The sequence below is a fragment of the Canis lupus genome, chromosome 28 (assembly GCF_048164855.1).
Source record: "Canis lupus baileyi chromosome 28, mCanLup2.hap1, whole genome shotgun sequence".
Taxonomy (NCBI): Eukaryota; Metazoa; Chordata; class Mammalia; order Carnivora; family Canidae; genus Canis; species Canis lupus.
Window position 1 is genome coordinate 32,851,552 of NC_132865.1, and position 8,621 is coordinate 32,860,172.

Genomic DNA, 8,621 nt, shown 5'->3' on the forward strand with positions numbered 1-8,621 from the left:
CATGAATTATCCCATCTAAGCTTAACCACACCCTAGGAAGGGAATACAATTAGCCTTGATTTACAGATGAGGGAACTAAGCCACGTGGGCTGTGGCTTCCCAAGGTTTCACAGCTTTAAGAAACAGAATTCAAAAGCAGGAAAAATTCAAAAGCTTTCACCTTAACAACAATGTGGTTGTACTGTTTGACCATCTTATGTAGGAAATATTCAGAAGATAAGATAACCAATAAACAATGTGTTTACTTGAAAAGCATTAGGGTGAATAATCTATTGTACATATTTTCATGTTTTTGTGAGTCTGTAGAATTCTAGCCATGGACTACTAAAAAAGATAGCAGTTAATATTTATTTCTTCTTACTATCTGCCAGGTACTGATTGCAATGATCATCACAAATAGATTACCTGATTTAATTCTTACAATAATACCATGGTATAGAAACCTTTATCCCCATTTTCAGATAAAGAATTTGAGGCTTTGAGAGAATAATCTGACCAAGACTCCAGTTAATAAAATAAGTGCATAACACTCTGTTGCAAAGTCCAGTGTTATTTTCTCTTACCAATGCAGTTAGATAATGAATGCACTAATGCACTAATCTTTGGGCATGTGAGTAGAACAAGAAAAATGAATCAAGGGTAGTTTTTGAAGGAGCAGTTTGTTCACTCTTTAAAATTACCATCTGAATATTCTAAACTGGTGCTTCTTCATCCCTTGTTTCATGTTTCCTTCTAAGTCTGCACTCAAGTTGTGCAAAAGCAGAGAATCCTTCCTTACCTTACATGCCATATACAAGCATCCTCCTTGTCTCTTTTCTTTTCTAACTATAAAAAATATGAGAGTTCACTAAATCTATGGGTATTTGATTCAATTTCAATCTTGATCATGAATGTGGCAGACAGATCCCCTCAGTGATCTCCACATCCCGATACTCATGCCCATGCATAACTCATCCTCTTGAGTGTGAGCAAGACCTGTGATTTGTTCCTGAGCAAAATAATATGGCCAAAGTGATAGCATGCAATTCCCACAATTAGGTTATATTATATGGGAGTTCTGACATGTATAAGATTGTCTTTCTTGCAGATACTCTAGAGGAGTCCCTTTCACTGGTCTTGAGGAAGCACACTTCCATGGGATAAATGCCCATGTTGACAAAGCCCATGTGTCAAGGAACTGTGAGTGGCCTCTAGGAGCCGTAGGTGGCCTCCAGCAAGAAACTACATTCTCAGACCAATATCTCAAGAAAATGAATTCTGCCAACAACTTGAGGAGCTTGAGATCAGATCTTTCCCCAGTGAGTCTCTGATGAGGCTGTTGTCACAGCCCTGCCAACCCTGGGTTTGTAGCCCAGGGAGGCTCTCAAGTAGAGAACCCAGCAGGGTTGTGCCCAGACTCCACACCTACTCATAGGAACAGGGAGATAACACATGTGTACAGTTTTAAACTGCTAAATTTGTACGTTTGTTAAGCAGTGATAGAGAACTAATACAAATAAAGACCCCAGAAAATGTCTAAGCTAAACTGTTCTAAAACTTCAACATAAACTTATGTTGCTAATAATATCATTCACAAATTATCCGTGACTCTAGGTAAGGGTAACCCCTCTGTTTGTCCACTACTCCCAATCCCTTCTGTCCTACTCAAGGACATTGCTTCAGTAACTCTCTCCTCTTCTGCATTATCATTTGGACTTTCTCTGTTGGATCACTGTCATCTGCTTATGTGGTAGTCTGATAAGGGCTCCCAAAGATAGTTTCATGTCCTATCCCCTGGAAGCTGTGGGTGTCAACTTATTTGGGGAAAAAGGTCTTTACAGATGTGATTAAGTTAAGAATGTTGAAATGGGGAGATTAGCCCGAATTGTCTGGGTTGGCCTTATGTGCAATCACATGTATCCTTACATGAGAGAAGCAGCGGGAGTTGAGATACAGAAGAGGAGGAGGTGGTGTGACCATGGAGTCATGTGGCCATAAGACAGGAATGTGGAGGGCACCAGAAGCTGGAAAGAGTAAAGAAGGACTCTCCCCTTGAGTCTCTGGAGGGAACACGGTCCTGCTGATAGCTCAGTTTTGGACATTTGGAACTCTAGAACTGTGGGAGAATAAACTGTTTTAAGCCAGTTTGTGGAGTAAAAGAAAAGACACTCTCAATTCAACTCCACTTGCATTCCAGCTACTTGTTGCCCTTCTCTGTATAGCAAAATTCCTCAGCACAGTTGTCTATATTTATGGTCTCCAATCTATCTCCTCTCCGTCTCTCTTGGGGTCTATAGCAATCAGGATATTGCCTCTCTCATGCTACTGAAATGGTTCTTAATATTGCCAGTGACTTCTACATCGCTAAAGGCAATGGTCAACCATCCTGACCTCTCATTTACAGTGGACACAGCAGATTACACTCTTTCCTGAAAAACGTTTTTCATTTGGTGCCCAGGACACGGCAGCGGGCTGGTTTTCCTGTGTGCTCTTTCTTGACCTGCGCTGGTTCCGCTTCCTCCTTTTAAGGACAAGGAGATGAAGGGCCTTTCTCTCTCCTTACTTATTTCCTCCCTGCTTCCAGTGACAAGCCAGATGGATCTCTATAGCCCAGGTCTTTTCCTTGCATTCCAAACTTGCATATTAAACTGCATACCCAGCCTGTCTCCTCGGGCTGGCTCATTGGCATCTCAAGTGTACATCAATCCAAGGTTGCTTCTCTGTTAATTCTATTAATGACCTTGCAGTGGCTCCTGTCAAAACCTTTGGGGGCCCTCTTTGCCCTCTCCCCTTCACATTTCACATGGGTCACTGCAGTAACTTCCCCACTGGTCTCCCAGCTGCTACACTTGCCTCTTTTATCCTCTTCACGACTTGCAGCCAGAGTGGTGCCATAGTATCCTAAGTGAGGTCCTCATATGCCTTTGCTCAGAGTATTCCAGTGGCTTCCCACGACCCTACAGTTTCCCACTCGCAGATCACCTGTCTGACTTCATCTCTTGATTCTCTGCCCCGTTCCTCTCCATGCCTCCCTGCCAGCAGTTCCTCCCAGCTATGTGCATGCCCCTCCCTCACTTGCTGTTCCTTCCTTCTGGAAGCTTCTTCCCCTAATAGCTTCATGGCTTGCTCCCATTCCTTCAGGTCTTCACTTCACAAACATCACATTTCCAGGGAGGCTTTTCCTGACTATTCTGTCTAAAATGCTAACTATCTATCCCCAACTGCCCAACACTTTCAAGGCACTTTCTTTGCTTTATTTTTCTCCTTGGCTCTTATCACTAGCTGATATGCTTCTGTTTCACTTATTTATTGTCTAGCACCCACTAGAAGGCAAGCTTCCTGAAGGCAGGGAACTGAGTGTTACTCATGCAATGTGTGGAACATAGTAACTCTCATCAAATAACTTAAATAAATGAGTATATGAACATGACACATGGAATATTATAAGTAGCATGAAAGCAGAGATAAAATAAATTCATGGCGACTAGGTAAGAATGGCCATTACAAAGGCCCATGGGGCTAAAGTATAATTATCATGTAAACAACATGATGATGATTACAAATAAGATAAATTGAGCTTATAGTTTAAGGCCTTTTGCCTCCCATGTGATATAAAACCTTAATGATTATTATTCCATGTGTCTTTCGAATGTCGCTAGGAGGTGGCCCAGGAGTTTTATTTTCATTTCCTTTATTTAATTGTTGGAGCCCTTTAAAATGCTATTTGAATGATTCAGATCATAGTCTTGCTTTTTTCCTTTGTTTTTGTAGTGGAGACAAGTCCAGTTGATTCTTAGCACATTGACAAATATTCTCATCAGGGACTGAGATCATGTGTACCACCTCCTGAGTGGACACTTTGACTCCTGTTTCAGTGGTCAAGAAAGGTTTTACCCCGCTGGGTGGGGGGAGGGCAGCAGAGGGTTTCCATAACACAACACTACATCCTCCAAAACCAGGATGCTCCTCTCAGCTGAGTAGAATGTTAGCGGAAGTCTCTTTATTGATAGAAACTAGTTTCAGAATCAGTTGAACAAAGACCAAAGGCAAAGTGAAAGAGTACCCTCAATGGCATCGGCATGGGTATTGCAAGAGACATAGAGTATTGTCTGATTTTCGTGAATATAGAAGGATAAGAGAATAATGCTAAAACAATGTATGACGTTGTTCAAGGATACCTATGTCTGTTCATTGTGCCAAGAGCATGCAGTCAGAGAGAGAGGATGACAGGATATGAGAAAACCAGTCCATCTTTAATACTGTCAAACAACTTCAATTTCCTGTGCATCTTCTCTGGGTATTATATTCTAAAATACCTAAATGAACATGTACCGTCTGAAGTAAAATAAAAATCATTTAATTTGTATTTTACTTTAGCTGTCAACTATGTTTTATCAGAAGACAAACTATTTTTCTAGTCTTGTGACATTTTCTTTTGTATTTGTCAGATTAGAGGGACTAGTGGGTTCACACCATTCTATGGGTACAAAAGAATGTGGACTGGACTGCCTACTTAGATTTTGAGACATTTACTCACATTTTGAGGGTCTATAAGCAACTTTTTATTTTCCAAAGCACCTTTGGTTCTTATGTATTAGAATAAATATACCTGGATTGAGTGGAAATGCTTTCATGTTCTGGGACATTATGATATGTTACAAAGAAGACAGGTTAGTAAGATATGGGTTTGAAGCTCCTTAAGAAAGTTATCCAGTGCATGTCTGTGTACTGAGCACAAAACAAATGCTCCATGTATATTTTTTGTGGCATCTGAACTGTGTTCTGTCTGCTATAGGGAGAACAGTGACAGCGAGGATGAGGACTTAGAGGAAGGAGGAGCGTGGAGCAAACAAACTTGAGAGGAGATGCATATGTCCAAGCACATCAGCTGGCTTCCCTTATAAGGAGCTGAACAGGCACTGGTCAGAGTTGGCCTAAAGCTCCATTGCCACTTATGAGTGAAGAAGATACCAGTTCCTGAGAAACTGATTGTGCCATTTGTCATTGGGCAGGCAACATTCTGGTCCTATTGTGTCCTTGTTGGCAAAGGCAGCAGAGGAAATCAGAAGCTCCAGTCAGTTGACTTTGTTATTGGGGGATATTTTTGGCACTACTGGAGACCACTGGCCTCACTGAGCTCTGTGATAAGCTTTATTCCATGAATTGTGACTTTGTACATTCAAGGTCACCAAAGGCATCTCCTCTCTACATCAGATAGGAGTGGTGTCTAGCCCTGGTCAGAGAGGCCTGAAGTGTGATATAACGGTTGTACTTGAAGCTTCATCTGTACAAAAGTAGGTGGAGGGGAAAGAAAACATACAGAGCATAACAAACAAATGCAGAGATGGGAGCAAATATGAATGAGTTGTGTGCGTGTGTGCGCGCGCATGTGTGTGTTTGAGAGTCAGACAGGCAGATATGAAAACAGAGACACACAATGCTTAATATTTGTTGGGTTTTTTAAAGATTATATTTGTTTAATTGAGAGAGAGTGTGTACAAGTTGTGGGGGTGGGAGGCAAAGGGAGAGGGAGAAGCAGACTCCTCGCTGAGCAGGAAGCCCCATGTGGGACTCGATCTCAGGACCCTGAGATCATGACCTGAGCTGAAGGCAGACGCTTAACCAACTGAGCCACCCAGGAGCCCCAAGATTTGTTGTTGTTGTTGTTGTTTTTAAAAGATTTTATTTATTTATTCATGACAGAGAGAGAGAGAGAGAGAGAGAGAGGCAGAGACCCAGGCAGAGGGGGTAACAGGCTCCATGCAGGGAGCCTGACATGGGACTCGATCCCCGGTCTCCAGGATCCCACCCTGGGCCAAAGGCAGCTCTAAACTGCTGAGCCACCAGGGCTGCCTCATGTTGTTGTTGTTTTAATAAACTAAAATATTTTGGAATCTTGCAACTCAGTAGTACTGAGACTAGAGGCAGGGCTCAGAAGCGAAGCCATTGCCCCCAGAGCTCAGGCTGCCACCACACACCAACCTGATATACTCAGTTCCTAAAGAGCTGAGTCAATCAGCAGCACTGGAATGTTTTTAAGGAGAGAAGATGGAGAAACGGTGATGTCAGCTACCAGGCTCACTGCTCAGTGCCATCATCTGCTATTGGCTTTTCCCCTTCACATACTCATCCTCTCTAGACACTTGGCAGGAAAAAAATAGGGGAACCAACTACTTCTGTGCAAAAAGCCACACAGTGAGTCACCTGGTCACCCCTAGCATGCACCCCAGTTTTCCGCTCAGCATGGTGCTCATCGCTGGGAAACACGATACAAATAGGCTCTTCGGAGTTCTCCTTCTTATGAATAACTACTTAAAGAGCTTTTGCTCTCACCAAGCACTTTTTGCAACCCTAGAGGTTGGTTTTATTATTCCTCCACTAGAGGAGGTAGGCTGCCTTGTCCAAAGCTCCACAGTTGGTAACTGTAAGAGTTGGATTGTGACCCAGACAGTCTGGCTCCAGACGCCATGCTCTTTAGCCACCACACTCAAGTGCCTCTCTGTCCTAGTAGCTTTTAAAACATCAGAAAGCATAACTGTTGAAAGTAAAACAACATTGGAATGTGTAAAGAAGATGCCAATATTATTCTCCAACTGTTCTAAGTTAACCTATGACCATAGGTTGGTCTTGCCTCTTTCCATGTCATCTTTTACTTCATTTTTTCCTACATGCACAAATGTACAGATTTTGTTTCTGTCTTTGATTACACAGAATGGGATTATTATATCACCACATACTTTTTTTTTTCACTCAGCAGTATGCCATGGACCTTGCCTCAAGTCAATTAGTCACAGACCAAACTAATTTTTTTAAATTGCCGAGGAACACTTCTTATATATGGAGATGTGCCACAAAATATTCAATGATTCTCCTAGTAATAGAAATTAAGGCTGTGTGTGTTTTTCTTTTATTGTTGTTGTTTGTTTTGTTTTGTTTTTGCTGCTTTTTCAACCACTGGAAACATTACTGAAAAAAATTCTTTGCACACGTGTCCATAAGTACTGAAATAATTGCTTCTATATGTGTAGTACACAACTTGAAATTATGAGGTCAAATGGTATGTAATTATTATGGTAAAATTTTAATAGATATTTACAAATGTATATAATTTGGTCTCTATCTCTAATGTATAAAAATGTCTCTTTATCTTCATTTTTAAGGCAACCAATTTCTTCTTTCAGTGAATGAATTGCTCTTGCCAGTATATTTCTGTTACAGAAGATTCCATGTCTTTGGGGTCTCAACTTAATGAAAACAACTCTAATTGCTCTAATTTCTCACATGGGCCTAGTGATTGATATCAATGGCATTTCCCAACGAAGTCACTCCAACTAAACAACCTTAATAAAATGTGTGTCCATAACTTCCAGGAAAGCCCCCCCGCACCCTGCTTCAACAGGACTGCCCTCTCCTCAGACCCTCCATAGTGGAAATTCCAGATCTGCCCCTCTCACCTTAATGGTTTCCTTGAAATGGTGAGTCTGTCTATTTTAGTTTCCATACAACTCTTTTTTTATTTTCTATTTCAGAAGGTAGCTGATAGAAGATTAATTCTAGAAGATTCTCCAATATTAGTCTTGGGAAAAAGGAGCAAGTAGATATGTTCTAGTGAAATATTTGGAGTATGAATTTTAATGACATAGGCTAACTACTATACAAACAATATCAAATCTCAAAGACTTAACCAATACATTTTATTTCTTACTCATGTCATTATCCAGAGCCACTCTGTAGGCAATGGGGATATGGAGCTATGATGGGGGTGTTGTGCTCCATTAATCCACTCAGGATCCCTATTCCTTCTTCATTCCCTTCTAGGTTTTCTGCATTTGCTCCATGTAGCCAGTGGTGTGGAAAAAATAAGGATCGGGAGTAAGGACCTTATGGGTTAGGAATGGAAGTGAGACATATCACATTGCACTGGAAAAGAGTCCATGGTCCATGGCTCACCTAACTGCTATAGCAGTCAGAAAAGTATACTCCAGATGAATGCCCAGGAAAAAAAAATGGTACAGTCTGGCTTTGTACTTCATTTTCAACCATGATGAGAGTAAAGAGTATTTGTGAGAAAAGAATGGAGAATATGGTAATGAAACCCTGAAATGGGATGCAAGTTACCAGTTACGGAAGACAGCAGAGGAAATTGTCATGTTGGCCGGCCAGGTGAATATGAAAAGGATGGTAGGATGGGCAGCACTGGTGTTGAGTGAGAATCAAGATATAAGCTCCTCATTTTGACTTCACCAAGAGTTCTCTGGGCAAGTAGATTCACTTCTCTGGGCCTCAATTTCTTCAATGGTATATGCACTTGGGACAGAAATAGATATCACTCTAAGATGTCTCACTACTCTTAATTGACAACTGCAAAAATATATCCTCATTATCCATTTAGGTTGTGATATTATTGTCTTTTTGAAGAAATTTAGAGACACACATTCCAAAGTTACAAATAAGACTACAAAGTGTTTATGTTTACTATGTTTGCTATGTTTACAACTCATTATTTGAAAATTTAAAATCCACTAGCCCAAGATTTAAAACAACCTTGTCTTTTCAATTTAAATTGCCACTTTAATTTCTGATAATAACGCCCATGCTTTACTGAGCACTAACTCTGAGCCACATCCTTTAATTAGTATATC